Source organism: Theropithecus gelada, chromosome 11 (genome assembly GCF_003255815.1).
Source record: "Theropithecus gelada isolate Dixy chromosome 11, Tgel_1.0, whole genome shotgun sequence".
In the NCBI taxonomy this organism is placed as follows: Eukaryota; Metazoa; Chordata; class Mammalia; order Primates; family Cercopithecidae; genus Theropithecus; species Theropithecus gelada.
In genome coordinates, this window is record NC_037679.1 from 67,133,581 (window position 1) to 67,156,268 (window position 22,688).

General features: G+C 48.3%; 1 protein-coding gene across 2 annotated transcripts in view; it reads left to right on the forward strand.

The window, feature by feature from the left end:
• The first annotated feature begins 1,683 nt into the window (after positions 1-1,683).
• Positions 1,684-22,688, forward strand: part of WSCD2 (WSC domain containing 2) — a 126,134-nt gene continuing 105,129 nt past the window's right edge. Inside the window, exon 1 of one of the 2 annotated variants that reach the window (XM_025403393.1) lies at positions 1,684-2,139. The gene's annotated coding sequence lies outside the window, so the exon portion shown is untranslated. Of the gene's footprint in view, positions 2,140-3,960; positions 4,091-22,688 lie in introns of those variants that run through there. The other variant, XM_025403394.1, reaches the window with a different exon arrangement.

Here is a 22,688-nt window from a genome sequence, read left to right on the forward strand (position 1 = left end):
GAGGGCTAAACAATGCTTGTGCAGAGGCCTGGCAACCTCAAGACAGGTAGGGAAAAAGAGGAAGAACAGAAGAGGAGGGATGTGATTGACAGGAAGCGGAACAAATGTGGAGGGCTTAATATGTGCCCCTAGGAACACCCACTCACTTTAATCCATTTCATTCTCTTGTCAACATTAGAAGAAATCTTTAGTCCCATTTTACAGATTGGGCAACCAAGGCCAGAGAGGTTAAGTCATTTACCCCAGGACACACAGCTGATAATTATGGGGTTAGGATTGCAAGATGCAGCAAAATAAAATGAAGGACATCCAATTATATTTGGATTCCAAGTAAACAATGTAAAAAAATAGTGAAAGTATATCCCATGTAAAACTTCAGACTTATACTAAAAATTTAACTGGGCATCCTGTATTTTACCTGGCAACTGTTGCAGAGATTCAAATTCAGTTCTCTTTGTTATTTCCCAGACACCCCTTTACTATGGGACACATATAATACTGTAGAATATGTGATCAGTACCAGCAGATACTGGTTGAGTTCAGGCCTCAAGCTTCACATCTGCCATTTTGCTTGAAACTCTTTAATCCTTGTATCACCTATCAAGTAGGTACTATCATTGTTCCCACTTTATAGATGAGGAAACTGAGGCTCCTCAAGATGAAATAACTTGATCACAGTGACACAACCAGAAAGTAATAGAGCCCATGCTTGAACCCAGATCTGTTTTGCTCAAGGATCGTCACTCAAAAAAGAAAATGGTTAAGATTTAACCCATGCACAGAAAAGCACTTGATATGTAAATGTACAGTTCAATGACATGTCACAAACACCTGTGGAGCCACCAACCAGATCAAGAAAGAAAAGATGTCCAGCTCCCATTAGGTGTCCTGCCCCGTCATGAGAAGGGCTCCTCTGCCAGAGCTTCTCTGGGAACTCTTTGACTGCGGGCATTACTGTTCCCATTTTACAGATGTGGACACAGAGGTTCAGAGAGGTGCTGTGACTTGCCCAAGGTCACAGAGCTTGGAAAGCAACAGGCTCAGAGAGGGCAAGTGATCATGATCACCCAGAGGTCACACCAGTAAAACTTATCACCTGATAAAACTGCAAACTAAATACCAAAAACCAAAACTGCGCTTTATTGGGTGTTTACTATTTGCAAGGCACCGTGCTAAGCTACTTGGTCGACAACAGTAGCAGTTGCAGCAGCAGCAAGCACTCTGCCACTTGAGGTGCACACTCCCCATGTCAGGCAGCTTGGCACTTTGCGAAATCCGCTCAGTGAATTCTTCCAGCGACCCTATGGCTTGGGCTTGGGTCTCGAACCCATTTTACAGAAGAGGACACTGAGGCTGGAAGGCTGAGGCCCCTGCTGGATATGCTTAGCCGGCCTGGCACCGGGTATGCCCGGCTCCCCGGGAGGCTGCAGGAGGGCCAGGTGGCATTCAAGGAGTTAAGCGGTAGGCAGTGCTGTGGCTCCGTGCGAGGAGCGCGCCGGGCTGAGGCGCGCTGCTGGCGGCGGCGGCAGCGGCGCGGGGAGCTAGGGCTGGAGACGTGAAGTCCGGGGGAGCGAGCGAGGCAGCCGAGGAGGCAGGGGCGAGGCAGCCAGCGAGAGCCAGACGGCTGGAGCCTCGCGCCGAGCCGCAGCCAGTGTCCTGCGCGCACCGGGCCCAGGCATCTCCATCCCCTGGGCGGGTGCCTGCGCGGGGCCTCGCCGCGGTTTGGGGCACCCGCAGTGCCGCCCGCCCGAGCGCCAGGCTCGTAGGAGCCCGGCTTTCACTTCCTCTTGCTTCCGCCCGCCTCCCTGGCTTGCCGGCTGGCGTCGCCACCGCCTCCTCGTCCCTGGCCACCGCTGTCGCCGCTGCTGCAATTCAAGGCGCACACTCTCCCACTTTCCCACTGGAGGCGCAGAGGATGCCCCTTGAGCCAGACCTGGAGAAATAGCCCCAGGGCCCGGCAGGAGGAGCCTTGGTAGCGAGAAAGGAAATCCAGGCTCCGCTTTCCTTGAAGGCACTGCAGCAGCTGGGAAGGCGCCCACAGAGCGGGCGCGCCAAGCGGGACGCGGGAGTCGCAGAGAGGGACCCCGGGTGCCTGCTGAGCTCCGCTGGCAGAGTTTGCAAGTGACGGAGACCCTTCAGGTAAGGACTCAGGTGCCTGGCCCTGGGAAGAGGGTTCCAGGAGGGAGCGGGGCGCGGAGCTGGTGCGAAATGTGTTCTGTCCCCAGATCTGGGCTTCGCTTTCCAGACGCTTCCCCGCAGGTCGGGGGCTCGTTGTCCAGAGCCCGGCGAGTGAAGAACCCAGAGTGGTGACAGCCCAGCTCTGCGTAGATGACAAACTTTCTCTCTTCTGGCAGAGGGTGGGACATTCCGGCTCATCCAGGCATCTTTCCTCTGGGCATTCCTGTGCCCCCTACACGCATGCATTCAAGGGCTTCTCCCGCGGAGGTGGGCCAGCGGGGAGGCAGTGGGCCCGTAAATTTGATTTATGAATCACCCTCTTTCTGGCCAGTGCAGAGTTCCAAGGGAGAGGGAGCTAGTCATATTTCCAAGTTGGCTGTAGAAGATGTTTCTTGGGGGTGATACTCTGGTGAATGAGGCTGCCTGTCATCTGATGCCAACAGCCAGAGCTGCCCAGGCAATGGGCTTTGTGTAGGGTGTCTTGCAGATTTGCTTATGTCCATTCTGGGGTGTGCGTGTGTGTGTGTGTGTGTGTGTGTGTGTGTGTGTGTGTGTGTGTGTGTCTAAAGAGAGAGAGAGAACTAGAGACTAGGGGACCAACTCAGCCAAATCGCCTTCTTGCAAGCCCTTCCAGCAGCCCCAGGTATCTTCGAAAGAGCCAACTCACCTCCTTGGCAGAACCACTAGGAAGGGTGGAGGTCACTTCCTAATTCTTACAGCTTCAAAGGGGCTACTCCTTAGGTGAGCAAAAAAATAGGGGAAGTTTCCTGGGCTGCTCAATGAGACCATTCCTATTGGAGCCTGGGGAGGTGTAAACTTTTTGCAGAAAAGGAGCTGGAAGGGCCACATGGAGAGGGGCTCCTGGCATTCTCATCCTCACACTCCAGGCCCCTAGAGGCTCTGCTGAGCCCCGCACACAGCTCATGAGTTTGGTTAGATGGTTTTTTTCTATTAGTAAAAAGCATGCTCCAAGGAGGTCACCTGGTCTCTGAGGATCATTTTGGAGCTGCCCCTGTGGTCATAGCCCCATAGATGGCATGGTGCTACCTACTTGGGCTTGGCATCTGCCTCTGAGGAGTAGCATTACTGTGTTTAAAAAAAAAAACAGTTCTTGGGGTGTGACGTGGGATTCTGATCTCAGGCCAAGTTAGGAGCTGCACCCCTAGGCTGCCAAAACCCAAGAATTCCTCCAGGGCGTCAGAATCTGACGTTGATGTCCTGGAAAAAGCCCTGGGTCTGGGTCAGGAGGTTGAGCTTCAAGCTGGCTCTCATTTGCTGTGTGACTTTGGGCAAATCACTAGACCTCTCTGGGCTTCAGTTGCAGCTTCTCAAAAATGAAGAGATTTCATGTATCATCAGAGGTCCCAGTTCAGTTCAGACACTCTATGGCCCTGAGTGATTGTCACTGATGAGATTTTCATAATCCCGGGAGGGGATCTTAATTTAGAATTTAAGAAACCTAGGTCTCAGATCAGATCTGAGTTTGACCAGTCACTTCCCTCTCCACACTTTGGCTCCTCCACTGTAGGATGGGGAGCTCACAGTTCCTACTTTAGAGAGCTGTTGACAGGGCTAACTGAGATGGTGTCTGGAGGGTGCTGAGTGTAGAGTTTAGCAAAGAGTGAAGCTCCACGGTGCCAAGGCTACCTGCTTTCGGGTCTTGTGTGTGGGCATCTATCTGGATGCTGTTTTCCCCAGGGAGGCTGGCCCTGTCCCACCGAACACCAGGTGATCCTTGACTGCATGGCAGGGCCCTTGTTCTCTCCAGTCACCTGACACTGCAGTCCCCACCCTCTCTCTGCTTTCTCATAAAATCTCTGCTGGACCAGCCACTCCTAGTGGGGAGCCCACGGTGGTCTGGGAGCTCTGGGTGCATCCAGCTGCTGCATCGCCAGGACATCAGGAGGTGGAGGTAGGCAGTCTCCATGGCTTCAACTTTGCAGCTCTCTAGGGACCAGGGCAGAGAAGTTCAGGATGTCTGCGTGTAGGGCACTCAGTCAGCTGATGCTTGAGAACTACCCCATGCTGGGCAGACAAGGCTACTGTTCTTGGCAGGACAAGTCATGCTGGGGAAAGAAGTGTCTTACAGCAGTGTGTGTGTACGTGTGTGTGTGTGTGTGTGTGTGCATGCGTATGCTCGCATGGGAGGATGCTGAAATTGTCAGGGAATGCAGTGGACTGGTCAGTGAGATTATTTTCTGCGTGGTTCTGAGGCTTGTGGGTTGCCCCAGATGTATGCTGAAACCATCAGTGGGGAAGGCAGACCCCATCCCAGTGACATGGATTGAATTCATGGGGGACAGGAGCAATTCCACTGTGTGCTTGCTTAGTCTGTAGACTTGACTTTTAAGACTCTGAGAAAAACGAAAAATTTGCTTTCATGGTAGAGTAAGGTGTGTGTGTGGACACCTGTGTGAATGTGTGCATATGTGTGCATTCTCATGCAGGAGTGTGCTCATGTGCTTGTGTGAGCATAACTTACATGAGAATCATAAGTGTGAATAGTGTCAATGTGAGTGTGTACTTGGTGTCTGATGGATTTATGAGCTTGAGTGTGCATGTCTATGGATTTATGAGTGTGTGTGTGCATGCCTGCAAGAGAATGGGTGCACGTTTAAATCGGTGCAAGGGTGGGTATGTATATACGCTTGTGAATGTTAAGCAGTTGTATATATGTGAGTCATGTGTGTCTAGGCTAAGCAGGTGCATGCCTGCACAGATGCGCATGTGTGCTCTAGGGGGTCTGTGCAGAAATACCCGTGTTTATGAAGCTGTACTGTCTGCCTGGTGCATGTTTTCATAGCTGTGTGTGTTATTTGCATGTCTGTGTGGGCGTTTCTCAGTGCCTGCATATATGTGATTGTACACATGTGCATACAGCCATGTGAGTGTGAGCTGGTGCTGTGCACTTACAGGCATTATGTATCTGCATGTTTTTTAATGTACCTTTGTGTGTGCCTCTATGTGCATATGTGTGTGTAGCATTGCACACCTGATTGTCTCTGTATGTGTGTGCATCTGTTTGTTGTGGTGTAATCGCTATGAATGTCTCTGTGTATATGTGAGTTTCTGAACGTGTGTATCTGTGAATGTTAGAGTGTGCATTTGATTGTGTCTGCATATACATATGTGTTTCTGTAGGTGTGTGCCTGTGTGTATTACAGTGTGAACTTTTTGTGGATCTCTCGACATATACACAGGTGTTTCTGAGTATATGTGCCTCTGTGTAGCATTGCACACTTGAGCGTATCTCTGTGTGTATGTGTGTGTGAGTGTCAGTATCTGGGTGTGTCAGTTGCAGTGTACATTTGAGTGTGTCTGTGTGCATGGGAGTGTCTCTGAAGGTGTATTTCTGTGTGTTCCAGTGTAACTTTTGCGCATGTCTCATGTATGAGCGAATTTCTGAGTGGTGTTGTACTGTATCTTTTTGCATGTCTATGGGCGTACATGTGTATTTTTCTGAGCGTGTTTGCCTGTTTGTGCAGCAGTGTAACTTTCGTGCATGTCTGTGTGTATGTGTGTACTTCTAAGCATGCGCATCTCTGAGGGTGTGTCTGAGTGTCTCTAGGGGTATAAACAAGTGTGTGGGTAGAGGGGTGTGAACATACCTGAGAGCTTCCAAGCAAAAACTGTCTCTGAACCTTTAAGATCACTCTTCTCCCTGCTCCACAGGACTGAACTGTGCTTGTGCCGTGCACCTTCCGAGTGTTGATTCGGCAATTGGTGCCAGCTCTGAGCACAGTGTTGGATGTTGCGTGCTCATTTTTCCAAGTGCCTTTGCCTTGCAGTGCTCCAAAGCCTGGTGTATCCCCCTGCCCCCGCCTCCCTCACCTTCTGTAACAGCCCAAATCTATCTCGCCAGAAGCCTCCACTTAGGACGGCTGCTGAACAAACTCGCAGATGTTAAAAGCACAGGTATAATTTTAGGCAGAAGGTCTGAAAATAGGCAGCCTAGGATGTGCTGAACATCTCGACAGCAGTGTTTCTAATTAGGAGCAACTTGTTTTCCTTAAATAAACAAATCAAGTGAGGAAAGAAATTGCCCGAGATTAATGGCTCCCTGGAGCAGGTCCAGATGTTGGGAAGATAGGGACTGTGGTGGGGTATGGGTGGGTCTCTGGTTCCCCATGGACCACAAGTATTGCTGCTTAGGGGCCTTCCAGATTTTGCTCAAGAGCTCATGAGGCAGAACCTTGAGGTGAGAAGCTGGTGAGGAGGGCAGGGCTGGGCCACTGTGGGGCCCCTTTTCAAGGTCCGCCAGTGCCTGGTTATTGGGGTGGAAGCATCACTGTTCCCGTTTCATCCCTCCTCCCTGTATCCATGCCCTTAACCATAAGACGTCACTGCTCTTCTCATTCAAGGATGAGGCAAAGCTTATGCCCCTGCTCCCTCCCTTTGGGGTTCGGCCATGTGACCAGCTTTGGCCATTAGAGTGAAGTAGAAGAGATAGTGTACCCACTCCAAGCTTAGGCCTTAGGGGACCTTGTGTGTTTCTGCCATGGCTAGGTGGAGAGCTACCCTGTCAGCCTGGCCCTAGAATGGGCACATGTTAAGCCCCGACCTTGGTGAGGGGATGAGTCCAGCCAAGTTCCAAATGGTCACAAGCAGATCAGTAAAATAAATGCCTCTCATAGATATCTCACTGGGGTTTTCTGGTTGTTTGTTACACACCATTGTCATGGTCATAGCTAACTGATGCAGTTACCAGTAAGTCGTCTATATTTCTTTCTCCTGTTTGACCCTGGTACTGATTCAGAGGTGCATAATGAGCACCTGTACTTCTCACTGTTGGTGCCCCATTCCTACCTTGCTTTCTGTCCATCCTAACATCAACACTAATAATAATAAGTAACATGTACAAAGTGTTTACCAGGTGCACACACTGTGCCAGGAGCCTTGTGTATCATCTAGTCTTCTGTCAGAGAGATGAATGACTTGCCCAGGTGACACAGCTCATAAGCCAGGCTTTCTGGGATTTGCACACAGATCACCTGACGTCAGAGACTGTGTTTTTAACCATGATGTCATATTGCCTCCCAGTGTCAGCAGGCATGTTTTATGTAACTGATGTCATAGTATACATTTGACATTTCCCCCCTTAACTCACCTGGAGGTTCGGTTGGCAGAAATAAATCATGTCACAGAAGTGGGAAGTGTCTATTTGAATGTGGTGAGACTTCTTCATCCATCCGTCCGACTGTCTGTCCATCCGTCCATCCATCCATCCATGCATCCATCCATCCATCCATCCATCCATCCATCCATGCATCCATCCATGCATCCATCCATGCATCCATTCAGGTATTCATTCAGCATTAGTATTTGCTGATATTCAGTGTTTGCTCAGAATCTTCTCAGCATCATACTCTGTGCTGGGCACTGAAGATGCAGAAATGAGAGACCCCAGCTCTGTCTTCAGTGAGCTTACAGTCTGAGGAAGCAGTAGGAGAACCTGGGTTCTGGAGGCAGATGAAGTTGGGTTCCAGTCCAGACTTTACCCTTTACCAGAAGCAACTTCAGCCCCACCTCACTGGATTGTTATAAGGATCAAACAAAGTAATGTTGGCAAAGTCCTTCACACAGTGCCTTGCCTGCTGGAAGCCACAATAAACAATAACTCTTCTTCCTCCTATTCTTTCTCCTCCTCCTCCTTATGGCAGAGACAGTTGAATGTCACTGCCAGAGCAATGCAGAGATGAGAGAAAGCAGGGGCCTCCAGATCCCAGACAGGGTGACCAATCATCCTGACTGCCTGACTGTCTGAAACTGAGACGTTTCTTTAGGATACAGGACTTTCAGTGCTAAAACTGAAAGAGTCCCACACAAACCAGGACAAGCTGGTTACTCTAATCCCAGAGGAAATATCGGACTCAGCTCGGAATGGTCTAGAATAGAGGTCAACAAACTATGGCCCACAAGCCAAATCTGGCCCACTGCCTGTTTTTGTAAATAAAGTTTTATTGCAACACAGCTAAGCCCATTCACTGACCTGTTGTCTATGGCTGCTGTCAAGCTACAACAGCAATGTTGGGTATTTGTGACAGAGATCACATGGCCTGCAAAACCTCAAATACTTGCTATCCCGCCCTTTACAGTAAAAACTTGCTGACCCATGAGCTAAAATCCCAGCTAGGGTCCTGGGCTTTGAACTAGGATGACCAAGGCAAGAATTCGATGAATTTGGCTGAATTATTGTGAGTCAGGTGACATATGGGGTTTGCATTCATCCACAGGTGAGGCATCTGGAGGGTCAGAAGAGGTGCAGCAACTCCAGAGACTGTGAGCTGGAGAATTCTTAGATGGAGAGATGGAGACCCAGAAAGGGAGAGAGACAACCCAAGGCCACATAGACAGTAGGAGGCAGGTGACGATGGTCCTGGGAAAAGAGTTTCTGAGTGGGAAGTCAAGAGGTCTGAATCCCAGCTCTTCACCAACTGACTTAGTGGCCTTTAGCAAGTCCCTTCCCCTCTTTGGGCCTCAGTTTTCCCATCTATAGAATGGGAGAGAAGTTACATATCATCACAAAGGACTTCTCCAGTGCAGCTTTTTATGGTTCCATTTTCTTTTCTAATTGGAGTAGCACTAAAGCCTTAATATATGTTGGCCTGTGCTCCAAGGTGGCCCTGCGGGACCCTGACCTACGGACATTCCTGATCACCACGGCTTCTGTATGCAGGGTGTTTACAGTGCCTGGCATTGTAATCAGAGCTTCACTTCCATTCTCTCACTGAATCCTTGTGACAGTCCTGTGAGTTAAGGGGTTCCAGTCTCCACTTGACCCATGTGGACACTGAGGCTCAGAGAGATTCATTCACTTATCTAAAGTCACAGAGCCAGTGCATGGTAGAGCCCAGGTCTCTCTGATCTCAAAGCCCGTGTTCTCAGCTACTCCTCCCCATGCCTCCCCGCTGTGTCTTTCCCAGGTGGGGGTGATGCACGGTTTCAGGAACTCCTCGGAGGAAGCTTTCCCTTTTCTCTCCCTCTCCTTTGTTAACCTGGAAAGGCATGCGCCAGGCCAGGGTCCATCCCCACAGGCCTGAGGATGTGGGTTTATCAGTGAGGCTGAGGCTGGGCAGGTGTGGGTGACTGAATGGCTGGAGGGTCTCCTGCTAGGACAGTGAAAGGCAGACTACTCACCAGGACTGGGGGCTGAGCATACTGGGCTCTGGATTCGCAGGTTCATGGAAAGCCCCTAAGCCTCCAGAGACAGTGGATTACCCACGTTTCTTCCCCACTTGGCTAAGACGGCCCTGATTTCTGCCCCTAGAATATCCGTTTACACTCCAGTGTCCTGGGCTCTTTGCATTTTGAAAGCCTCCCTGGTGGGACAGGTAGAAAAGCTAGAATCTCTGGAACAATTACATTAGTTTTAATTTTCACATAGCTGTTAGGTGTATCACCATTACATCTGCATGTCATTTACCCTGGAAACTCAACTCTCTATAAAACACATTAAGAAAGTAGTCTGATTTAATTTCTACAGTGCCCATGTCAGAAAAGAGCTAGCATTCCCTCACTCAGGGCCTGTTTACTCTTTCTCTGCACACCATTGTGATGAGCTCAGTGACCTGATTTCCCAGGCCTCTAGCACGTAGAAGCAGCAAATGATGAGAGTGTAGAATGGTAGAGAGGACACAGTGACAGCAGGCAGAAGCAACAGCTGACAGCCTGGAAACAAGGGTAAAGATGAAGAGATTGCAAAAATAAAAAGCATAGAAATAAAAGAATGACAGCTTGGGGGAATTTAGTGTAGTGGTCCAACAACCTCATCTCATAACTTCTGTCCAGCTGAATGTTATAGGACACTGAAATGGCCAGCCTCTTTGCTGGCCCCAAGAAATAGTTAAATCCTATTTAGCAGGCAGGAGCAAGGGTAAGGAATAATTCATTGAATAAAGTATTTGATCCCATGGCTAAACTAATAAATGTTTCTGCATAGGTAGCCTCTCGTGTCTGAAAAATTCACTTACAAAGAACTCTTCATTTTTCACAATGTTGGATTAGTGACATCTAACTGTACCTAGACAGTGTCTGGTATGTGATAGATGCTCAAGAAATGAACATTCTTTGAAATCAGGCAAATCTAGTTCAGATCTTAGCCACTTAACAGCAGCCAACGGGTCCCTCTCAGCCTCAGTGTCATCTGCTATACCCCGAGGACAGCTGTACATGAGCTACAACTGCTGCAGAAACCCAAAGCACCTTCTTGCCTGTGCGTGGCAGAAGGAACAGCACCACAGCCTGTCTCATGACGTTTGCTTTCACCTTCTATATCTCCTGTGGGAGGTGGGCACATGCAGAAATCAGGCTGGAGAGGACTCTGAGAAGTGAGGTTCTGTCATTCGATGACCAGCATGTGGAAGACCCACCACTGGGACAGGATATTGGATGGAGATGGGTGAGCCAGCCTGCCATAGATGCCCCGGCCTTGAAAAAATATGATGGCATCTTCATACATGTCCAGTAGCTGGGCAAAAAATGCCCCATTTAACTCTGTTGTGCCTTAGGAGTGAGGGCTAAGAACTTGGGCTTTGGGGTTGAACAGGTTCACTTCCGATCCCAGCTTGCTAGCTTATAGGCTGTGTGATCTTGAACAGGTTGCATGGGCTCACGGTGCCTCCATGTCCTCATCTGTAAAATGGCAATAATAATACCTACCTCATAGGGTTGTTACAGGGATTCAATGAGATCATGCTCAGTGTAGAGTAAGTACTCAACAATGGTCATCTTAGCCAGAAGATAAGTCATTTCTCCAATGGGCATAACTAGGATTCTTCCTAGCACTAAAGTGTCTGTGTCTGTGGGCATCTGTTCAGGGCTTGTGATGAATCAGTCAGTTTCTGCCTCTTCACACCATCTGGGGCATCTCCAGTAAGTTTTCTCTTTGAACTTCAGCTTCCTCTCCCATGAACGTTATTTAGTGATTTGCTTGATTCATAAACATGTTTGTGCATCCATTCATTTGTTTAACACTCTTTTATTAGGCACCTATTTCATTTCAGAGCTTCCAGGTCCTGCGCTGGGCCCTGGGAGATGAGCCCAACTTGATGGGCTTGGGTAGTGATGCCCCCTGAGAGGACAGAGGAGACACATGGATAATTGTCCTGGGAGGGCAGCGTGCTTCATGTTCACAGCTGTGCCTGTGCACCAAGGTGGGACTGGCACATAGTAGGTGCTCAATGTTTGTTGAAACAATGAATGAATGAGTGTCCTGTACTTAGCACCATCAGATGGGTGGATCCTATTGCTCTCTGAACCCCAGAATTCTTGGGTCCCAGACTGAGAAGAGCAACTTCAGCTTACCACCTTAGGAAAGAAAATACGAAAGGTGTGAGTTCCCGGATCATTCCTTAGGCATTGGAGGTCTGTCTCCAAATAAAATTTGATAGTTGTATGGGGTGAAATTAATTGGGGGAAACATACTTTCAAACAAGAGAGAATTTATGGCTGAATGACTTGTAGTGATTCTAGGAGGTGTTCTTCTTGTTTCCATTTTTATGGAAGACTCCCTCACCAGCCCTTGTGAACTGGGAACTTGGAACAGACCCAGCACCTGCACGTAGGAAGAATTTTCTCAGCTCAGCTTCAGATGGGGAAAAGATTAGGGTCCAGAGTGGCACGTGCTCCAAAGTGAGCAAATTTGAAGCTGTGGAGTGTTGGAGTTACCAGCATGGGCTCTAGACTGAAACTGCTTGGCTTCACAGCCCAGAGCAGCCACTCGCTCACTCTCTAACTTTTGACAAGTGTCTTAACCCCTGTGCCTCAGTTTTCTTATCTGTAAAATGGGGATAACAATAATGCCTTCTCCACGGGTTGCTATGAGTGTTTTTTAAGTGAATTCACATAGAATCCCAGCACAATCCTAGCACATAGTAAATGCTCAGAACAATATTCATCATTATTAGTAGGGAGAGAACAAGCCCATATGAGGCTCTGAAATGTCAGAATGGGACACGGTAGGTTTTAAATAACAGAAACTCTCTCAGCCTGGCTGAAGTCAGTGGTGAGTGGGCAGGAACCTAGCTCAGCAGTGAAAAGCTGGGAAGAGGCATCAGGCTCGGGTCAAAGAGACCATCCACTGACCACACAACCTTGGGCCACTGGCGTCACCTTTCTGTGCCTCGGTTTCCTCACCTGCAAAAGAGGGAGGGTGAGCTGAGCTGATGTGTCTAGGATGCTGTGAAGATGATGTGACCTTGTGCATGGGGAGTTCTCAGCCCAGGGCAAGAACTCAGAAGGCACACGGGGTAGGATGATGGAGTCATTCTGAGTCATGCCCAGGGTCAGCCTGCCTGGGTTTCAGTCCTGGCTCTGCTGCTTCTCAGCTGAGTGGCCTTGGACTGTGAGTTAACCTCTCTTTGCGTCTATTTCCTCATTTGTAAAACTGAGATACAAAACTGGAAGGGCTGAGTGAAGATTCAATGACCTAAAATGGTGCCTAGCATATGGTACAGGTTACATAAGTGCCAGTTAGTAATGTAATGATTGTGATTGGGTGGCTTTTATTTCAGGTCTTGTCAGAGGTGAGTTCGATCATAGAGTGGCGAGGCACCTGCTAACTGTCTATGAGCAGAGTGAAGAGGCGTGGGGATTCTCTGGGCATCAGGGCCTCTCCCCATAATCCATCCTGGCGTACCTTTTATGGCAACCTGCTGCTCTGTCTGTCCGCTTGATTTTGAGCACAGGCTGATCATGAGAGGTAAACCTGTGTGTCATTCAAAAAGAACCAATGGTAGTAGCTGGGGGCCCACATAGCTTGTTCCTCAAGTGCTGGGGATTGAGGTGTCAGTATCTTCTCCCCTGGACCGCCCAGATCTTCTGCCCTCACCCCTCATGACCCCCCAGCCAGGGGCCTTTGCTGGCCCCCTGACCTCCTGCCAGCCCCTGTTACAGTCATGAAGCCTTGGGCTGCTGTGATCACTGCCCCCATGAGTGTGAACTTCAGCAGAGCAAGGCTGCCAGCTCTGGAAGGGGTTCCAGGGAGCAGCCGGCCAGCCTTCCCCACCTCCTGGGCATCGTGGCAGAGCTGGGACTAGAACATGGGCCTTTCACATCCTGATCCATGACAGGTCCTGTGGCCCCTTCACTCCCATGCTGCTTTTTGGCATGAGCAGATGAGTACCCTATGGCTATGGGAAACAATGTCCACAAAAGTAGTGGCTTGAACAATACAATCTTTAAATTCTTTTCTTTTCTTTCTTTCTTTATTTACTTGTTTATTTATTTTTTAGAGATGGAGTCTCTATCACTCAGGCTGGAATGCAAGTGTCATGATCACAGCTCACTGCAGCCTAGAATTCCTGGGCTCAGCTGATCCTCTTACCTTAGTCTCCCAAGTAGCTGAAACTTATAGGCGAGGCCACCACACCCAGTTAATTTTTTAAAACTTTTTGTTCTTTTTTATTTGTTTGTTTGTTTTTGTGAATTTTTAAAATTTTTTGAAGAGATAGAGTCTCACTATATTGCCCAGGCTGGTTTCGAACTCCTGGACTCAAGCGACGCTCCTGCCTTGGCCCCCTGAGTAGCTGGGACTACAGATGGACACCACCATGCCCAGCTCTAAACAATACAAATTTACTATCTTCCAGTTCTGGAGGTTAGAAGTCTAAAACGGGTCAGCAGGGCTAGGTTCCTTCTGGAGGTTCTAGGGGGAGAATCCACTTTCTTACCTTTTCCAACATTGGAGGACTGCCCATATTCCTTGGTTCATAGCCCCAAGCCACTCTGATGTCTGCTTCCATCATCATGTTTTTGTCTCTGGCTGTGACTCTCCCATCAGGACCCTTGTGATGCCACTGGGCCTATCTGAGTAATCCAGGATAATCTCTCCACCTCAAAATCCTTAACTTAGTCACATCTGCAAAGTTTCTTGTACTAGGTAAAGGTCGCATATTCACAGGTTCCTGCTTTTGGGGTGGGGGGAGCTGATATATGATGAAACCGGAGTGTCTTCAGGGCCTTGTGAGCCCCTCCCAGCAGTGGGAAACCTTGTGAAGAGTTTGAGTAAAGGGGAATTGAATGATTCTGTCAAACCCTGGCCAGAACAAGAAGAAAGGCCTCCCAGCGATCCCCCCTCAACTCAGGTGGGAGCCTATTGAAATCCCTGCAAAGAACAGAGAGAACAGGGTGATTCCAGCTTCATTATGCCAAACACACAGCCTTCCAAGGGAGAGGTGCGCTTTGGAGAAAAGAGTCAACAAATTAGTTTCTTAATCTGCTTTCAGTTGCTAAAATGCCCCTGTCTTCCTTGCTTTGTCACTTGATGGGCCTGTGGGCTATTTTAACTTTTATTAGAACATTTTTTTTTATCGAAGGAGCTTTTTCCTTTTTGAAAAACTAATCCCAGCTGTGTTTTGATAAGGTAGAATTAAAAATGGCACTGGGGAAATGCCACAGAAAGCTTTGATTTTTCTTCTTATGGCATCTGAAGTGATTTAAATAATATTTCGTTTTTATGCAGCCTCCTCTCCTCCCTCCCTGGCCTCCTCAAAACACCACAGGTACCAGCAGCTCTGAACACATGCTATTTCTAAAATCTCCAACCCTCAGCTCCTGGAGGCAGAGGGACAGCCCTATAAGAGACCAAGATTTCTAACCTAGCAGCTTCAGGTGTAAAGCAGATCTTGCTCAAATACAAGTGCTCCAATTCACAGCTGTGTGGCCTTGAATAATTGACATCAATCTCCTTGGCCTCCGATTCCTCATATAAATAAAATCTCATGTAAAATAGAGATAATGATAGTGTTTGCATTCATCAGGATCCTATTGGTTGTAGGTGACAGAAAACTCAACTTAAACATCCTTACACTCTTTTATTCTCAGGCATAAAATGAAATGTATTGGCTTATATAACTAGTAACTAGCTTCAGGCTTGGCTGGATCCAGGAGCTTGGCATCTTACAGGTCTCCCTCTCTTTCTTTTTTGTCACCTCTCTCTTTTCCTTCTTTTCTCCTTCCTTCACTCTCTCTCTCTATATATGTATTTATTTCTTTTTAGAGACAAGGTCTTGCTCTGTCACCCAGGCTGGAGTGCAGAGGTGCTGTCATAGCTCCCTGCAGCCTCAACCTCCTGGGCTCAAGAGATACTCCTGCCTCAGCATCCTTAGTAGCTGAGATGTGGGTGGGTGCCACTGTGCCTGGCTAATTTTTAAAAAATTTTTTGTAGAGATGGAGTCTTGCTTTGTTACACAGGTTGGTCTCACACTCCTCGCCTCAAGCGATCCTCCCACCTTGGCCTTTCAAAGTGACGGGATTATAGGTGTGAATCACCACATCTAGGCTCTCCATCATGCTTCACCAATCTTTTGGCTCCCATTTTCTCTGCGTGGGCTTCATTTTAGACTAGCTGTCTTCTTCTGAACACCCATCAGTCTCTCCCTACTTATATTGTGGCATCTGAAAGCCCAGTTCCAGCAATTCTGAAATCGAGACCTACAGTCTCCTGGCACCTGTCACAGCGACCAGGGAAATGATCTCTGCTGTTTGATCAGGTCAGGGTCATGTGATCAACCTTGACACCTCTTTGGGGGAGAGAGATGAATTACTATATGTGGCTTCCTGAGCCACAAAGATAGCTGGGGAGGAGGTGAGCCCCCAGTGGAAAATCAGAACTTAGTTAACCAAGGAAAGGGAAGAGATAGCTGGTCAGACTAAAATGACTGGTCAACAAGCCATCTAGTCCCCATCTCAGAGCCTTGCTGTGAGGATGATATGAGATCAGGCATGCAAGGTACTTAGCATTGCCCCTAGCATGCAATGTGCCTGGTAAATCCCGCCTAATATGACTGATGTTACAATTGTGATTATTATCAGCATGGTGATAATACAGGCCAGGCAGGGGCCCGACAAGTATCCAGGGCAATGGGAGGCACTCCACATCCTGAAGACTCAACCTGAGCATCCCACTAACCCCTGTGTAGCCTTGGATCAGTCACTTCCCTCCCATTTGGTTGACAAAAGTGGCCCTTCCCTAACAAACCCCCACCTCCTGCATCAGTTTAGCAGCGGAAAGCTGGGATGGCGCCAGGGATGCAGGGGGACAGTCACAAATCCAGATCCCTCCAGGACAGGTGGGTCCCATAGGCATGAGACAGGAGGAGGACTATGGTGAGCCAGAGACCAAGGGCCCCATCCAGAGGGCGCAGCCTCTCCCAGCCTCAGCCTATTGTTGTCACACAAGAATGCCTGCCCAGGATGGTCACATATCTTGATTTTTTTTTCCAAGTAAATTCCACCAATTTGGGCAATTTTAAAGACAGGGCAGGCTAGATGAGCGTGTCTGTGAGCTCGCTTGGACCACTTCTTGTAAAGCCAAGTCTCCTCAGCATGTGGGACCCGGAGCCTGTACTGTCTGTACGTTGAGAGCTCGTGTTGTGGATGACCTCAAAAGACACACCGGCCCATTGTTCTACAAACCTGGGTCATACGCGTTATGCATTCAGCATCCTTTTTCATGGCCATGGGAGCACCTGTCTTCCTCTGCGCTGTGCCATTTGTAACAGGCTTTGTGGATGGAGTTCAGCGAGAATGGCTGCTTCGAAGCAGTTCATTTTGCTGCCTGAGATTATTAATGCTCTCTCTGATTTCCTGCTTCACACTATTGATTTCCTGGGATAAAACTTTCTCTGCAGAGGCTGAGAAGGTAATTCAGCTGCTGTCCTTATGTGTGAGGGAAGATTCTATCCTAGCTCTCTCCCAGTTTGTAGCTGTGTGATGGAGAGCAACTCACTTCCCCTCTCTGAGTCTCAGTGTTTTCATCTGTAGCGTGCAGACCCTTGGAGCTCCTGCCTTCTAGGAGGCGTCAGGAACATGGTAGGTACACAACAAAGCTTAGCTCCTCCTGTAAAACTGCAGCCCCGGCAGCCTGGGGAAAGGGGGTGAGATAGTGATACCCCTTATCATGAGTGAGCACTCACTCCATACTAGGCCCTTTCCCAGCACAGCCTCCTTTACTCCCCCCAGCAGCCCTGAGCTTGGTGGCTTTCCCCTTACTGTCCTCTTTTTTACAGATGAGGAAACTCTGAGAGGCAAAGGGACCTGCCTAAGCTCACACAACTCGGACATGGCAGAGCAGAGATTTGAACTCTGGCATCCCTGAATCCAGGCCCTGCCTCTTGTGACAGGGCCTTGCATTTCAAGGGGACCGGTTTACATTCACACTGGCTGCACCCATGGGCACAAAGGATCCCCGAGCAGTGGAATCCAGACCCAGCTCTGCTACTCACTTACTATATCATCTCAGGAGACTTTCTTGACCTCTCTGGGCCTTTGTTTCCCCCAGCTCCTTAAACACACCTTGCTGCTTCCCACCTCAGGACCTTTGCACATACTGTGCCCTTGCCCAGCATGCTTTGCCACTCAACCTCCACCCCTCTTCAGCTGATTAATTGCAACTCCTCCTTCAGGTCTTGGGTGAAGCATCACTTCTGGAAGTTCCTCTGGGGCTCCCCTTGGTGTGCTCTCCAAGCTCCACAGCATTCCTTAAGGTTTTGTGATTACAGTGCTGTGTGTTGATCTAACCAACCTGCATCCCCTCTACCTGCTTTTGGGGGTCAGGGAACCAGCTGGGTCTTGTTCAGTAGGCTTCCCAGGCTAACACTCCAAGCCTGCCACATATATACAATAAAGCTGTGGAGTTAATAAATGGAGTTCAAAGAGGCCTTAGGACCCTCATACACTGCTGGTGGGACTGTGAATTGGTACAACTGCTTTGCAAAACTGTTCAGCAATATTTATTAAGGCAGCACAATACATGCCCTATGACTCTGCTGTTTTATGTCAAGATACACACTCAACAGAAATCGGTATACACATTCTTTTATTGTTCTGTAATACTCATAACTGTGAAAAACAAGAATTGCTGAAATGTCCATTATGGTGGAATAGATAAGTAAAATGAGGTTTAGATATACCAAGGAATAGTACACAGCAGTGACAATGAACAACCTACAGCTATAAGCCATGAAAGGAGGCACTGTGCAAAAATAATGGTGAGTAAAAAAACCAGCTACAAAAGGGCATGTACTGCAGGATTATTGTTATAAAATGCCCAAAAGACAAGCTAAGCTACGTTGTAGTGTTTAGGGAGGCATGCTTTGGTGGAAACATAAAAACAAGGAAGAAATTACCACCATCGACCTGAAATGAAGGTAGTTGCCTCGATTGGTGAAGGAGGGGAGCATGTTATTCGAAGGGGTCTCAAGGTGTTGGCAGGGTTGTTTCTTGCCCTGGATGGAGTTACGTGGGGTGTGCATTCATTGTGCAAACTGCACATCATTGTACATGATGCAAATTGTACATCTTTGTTTTACGTTGTCTTCTGTATTATGGTCATGAAAAAAGTCCCTTCCATCCCCCAAGATAATTATCTTTGGGGGTCCCCATCCACCAGGACCATCCGCGGTTGGGCTTTATGCACAGAGAACATCCTCTGAAATCCTGTTTTAAGCCAAGTGACTCTCTAGTTGAGTGTGGGCGTGCCCCACTCTGTCCCGTCATTCCCCCAGGGGTCCAGATTTACATGTGTGAAAGGAACCAGAGCAGCTTTTGTCCTGGCACAGAGGCCACCTGCCTAGAGGATACAATTAGTCCCTTTTCTCAGAACATGATAAGGATGGAGGATTGATTTCACCAGAAAGTATTTTTAAAAGAAAATATGAAAGAAAAAGAAAACTAAAACCTGGGGAGAAGCATTTTCAGATACCTACTTTTGCAGTCCAGGGAGATAAATTGTCCCAGATGGAGCTCAGATGACAGGGCTGGGCAGGGATTTGAATCAGGACACGGGGCTCCAAGGTGGGGCAGCTGAGGCCCAGGTCTACGGTGGGCTGGCGTCCAGGTTCAGGAGAACTAGGTCTTTGGACTCAAATGCTCCAAGTGTTCTCCAATGGCCTTGACCTCCCTTTCTGCACAGACTGATGGGTTGGCCTGGGCCCTGGCTGGAGACCAGAGATGCTGTGATTTTTATAGGTCCTTCAAGCTCAAGTCAGGATGGATCAGGGTTAGGGTCTTCCAGGGGTTCCCAAAAGTCCGGCTGGTCCTTTTGGATTATTAACTCATTGACAATGAACTTCATCCATCTATACGAAACACTTATACATCTCTTGCAATTTATTAAACAGATATTAATTAAGCTTAGCTGGGCCTAGACTCTTCTAAACATCAAGTATATAATGAGAGTGACCAACTGGTTGTGGTTTGCCTAGGATTTTCCCGCTTTTAGTACTGAATGTCTAACCGGCCTGGGAAACTGGATCCCAGGCAAACCTGGGCAGTGGGTCACCCTGGAATGGTGAGCAAGAAGCTCTGATGCCCACCAGCACAGAGCTCAGTGGAGGAGACAGGACATCACAGACCAGCATGCTCAGTGAGCTCTTTGCTTGAGGAAGCTTCCTGGAGGAGGTGGCATCTGACCTGAGCCACTCAAGAGAAGCAGGGTCAGGCAGGGGTAGAGAGTGGGAAGGGAAAGAAGATTGGGGAGCCTGCAGGGCTCATGTCATGGTAGGCCTTTGGGTCAGGGTGGGTGCCAACAGCCATTGGAAGCCCTGGGGCTTAGAGGTTAGAGAAGAGAATCGAGGTGTAAAATTTCTATTGAAAGATTCTCCTGGGCTGCTATGTAGGGAACAGGGGAAGGATTGGCAGGGGAAGGGAGGGTTACGAGTGGATATCAAGGGATGCTTGGATTGGGCTGCCTTACTCACTTATTCTTCTAGACGCTCAGGTCAGAAATGTCAGGGACAGCGGGTATGGTGGCTCATGCCTGTAATTCCAGCACTTTGGGAGGCCAAGGCAGACTAATTGCTTGAGTTCAAGAGTTTGAGACCAGCCTGGGCAATGTGGCAAAACTCTGCCTCTACAAAAAAAATACAGAAATTAGCTGGGTGTGGTGCTGAACATTCTGAGCTGAGATGGGTCAAGGACTATAGTAAGCTATGATCACACCACTGCATCCCAGCCTGGGAGACAAAGTGAGACCCTGTCTCAAAAAAAGAAAAGAAAAAGAAAAAGAAAGAAAAGAAAATGACCATGCTTCTTCTCTCCTACCCCACATAAGATCTTTGGTAAATCCAGTCACCAACATTTTCACCCCTCCGTCCCTATTCCTGGCCTCTCCCACCACAGGTCTGTCTTTTCTCCATAGCTCTTATCACCTTCGAATCTACCCTGTGAATGACTTATTTATTTTGTTTACTGCCTGTGTCTTCCCTCTAGAACAGAGTTTTGCCACGTTGGCATTACTAACATTTTGAGCTCAGTCATTCTTTGTGTGGCGTGGGGGACAACCTGTGCATTGTAGGATGTTGAGCAGCATCCCTGGCCCCTACTAAGTAGATGACGGTAGCATGATTTCTGTGACAACCAAAAGTCATCTCCAGACATTTGCTGAATGCCCCCTCAGGTGGGGAAGGGGTGGCAAAACCACTCCCAGTTGAAAACCGCTACACACAAAGTCTGGGATGTTCGCCTGTGTATTCGCCAGTGTAGCCCCAGTACCTAGAAGGGGGCCTGGCTTTTGTGGTGCTCACTACATGTTTGTTGAATGAATAAGTGAGTGTGGTGTGAGATGGTGGGGCCTGGGCTGGGGCAATGGCAGTGGGGGTAGTGTGGGAGGTAAGGGTTTTGGAAACAGTTCAGTGATAGAATCAATTAACAAATGGAACTACCATTATACTTATGATGGTGATCATTCTCATCCACTTCATTATCTTCTCCAGGGCTTGAATTCCTCTCATCATATAATGGAGGAAGATCAGAGAGGTTAGGGGTAACATGATGTGAGTAAAAACCACTCAGAAATGAGTGGTAGAACCAGGCTGGAACCTAGGTCTTAGGAAGCCAAGCCTAGAGTCTTTGCAAGTGTTGGATGATGTTATACAATAACAATGACTGCTGTTTATTGCGTTCTTACTAAGTGCCAGAAACCAAGCTAAACATTGTGGATGGATCACTTCAGTGAAGCCCCTGACAATATCCTGTGATTACTGTTATCATCCCATTTTTACAAATGAGGCCTCTGAGGATCAGAGAGGGGGAGTGAGTTGCCCACAGTCACACAGCAGGTGTGGAGCTGGGCATGTCTGACTCAGAGTCTGAGGCTGACTTCAAGGTGGGGGCTCAAGGAGGCACAACCCACCTTCAGGTAATAGGCATCACCCCAGTGTCCCTTTCCTTTCTATTTAGTCAGCAGAGGAGACATGATCAAAGGATTCTCACTGGCATGCTAATTTTGGAAGGCTTCACTTTAGAGTGATTTGCAGGAAACCCTGTAAAATTCACAAAGACCCCTGGCCATGTGAAACCTCTTGGTCCTTAACCTTGATCTCCCCGGCCCAGTGGGATGGGCAGGGACTGGGCAGAGAATGGAACTGAGGGATTGCAACAGATTTTCAGTCAAGCTATACATTGGGAAACCTCTGAGCAAATGGAGGGTCTTTTATTTCTTTTCACCCGAAGACAACAGAGACTCGATGTCAACTTAATTAAATGCTGGAATGGAAGCCAGTCACAACACTGGCTTTGCAGTTTAAACCAACAACCAACCAAACAAAAACTCCCTATATTTTACCACTCTCTCTTTTTGGAAATCTCCCCCGTAGGCCTGTCAGAAGCTTTCAGTATGCACCAACATTGGCCTCCACCACCCAGGCCCCCATTCCTGTGATGAAAGTCCTGTTGAGGGCCCACTTGACAGAAGCGGAAGCTGAGGCTGAGCCTCAGAGTGGCGGGGGGATGCTCTCTGGAGGCCAGAGTATCTTATATACCACTACATATAGCCCCAACCAGATGGTGATGGTGTGGCCATGATGTGCGCCCCACCCCGCCACACACACACAATTAGGCTGTGTGCTACTTACGTGGAAATGTGGTGAACAAGTATTTATTGAGCACCTACTATAGATACGGCAGTGAACAAGATGGATCCAGTTCCTATCCCCTGGCTCTTACAGCATGATTGTAACAAACCCTTATGTTCCACCTACCATGCCCCAGGCACTGTTCTCAGGACATCACATACACTGGCTCATGTGATGTTCTCAACAACCCTAAGAGGTAAGAACTATTATTGTTCCCATTTCACAGACAAGGAAATGGAGGTCCAGTGAGGTCAGGCAATTTGACTTTGGATGCTTGGCCCAAGAGTTCATGCTCTTAACCACCATGCTAATGATGGTAATAATAATAATTATAATCATGATGATGGATTATTATGTGCTGGGCATGTTGCAAGGAGGATCTCATTTAATCCTAACAACAGCCCTATGAGCGTGGTGTTATTATTACCCTCATTTTATAGATGGGAAACCGAGGCTCTGAGAGGTGAGGGGGTTTGCTCAACGTCATGCAGTTGGTGGCAGAGCCAGGGTTTGAACCTGCCTTTGACTGATGCCAAAGGCTGTACGCTTAACCATTCTTCTGTCTTTCCCTCTGGGCAGAGGAGGGAGTATAGAATTCACCCTCTGTAACTGTAAACAAAGTTCTTTAAAGGAAGTGTTGTGAGCTTTCCAAAGGGA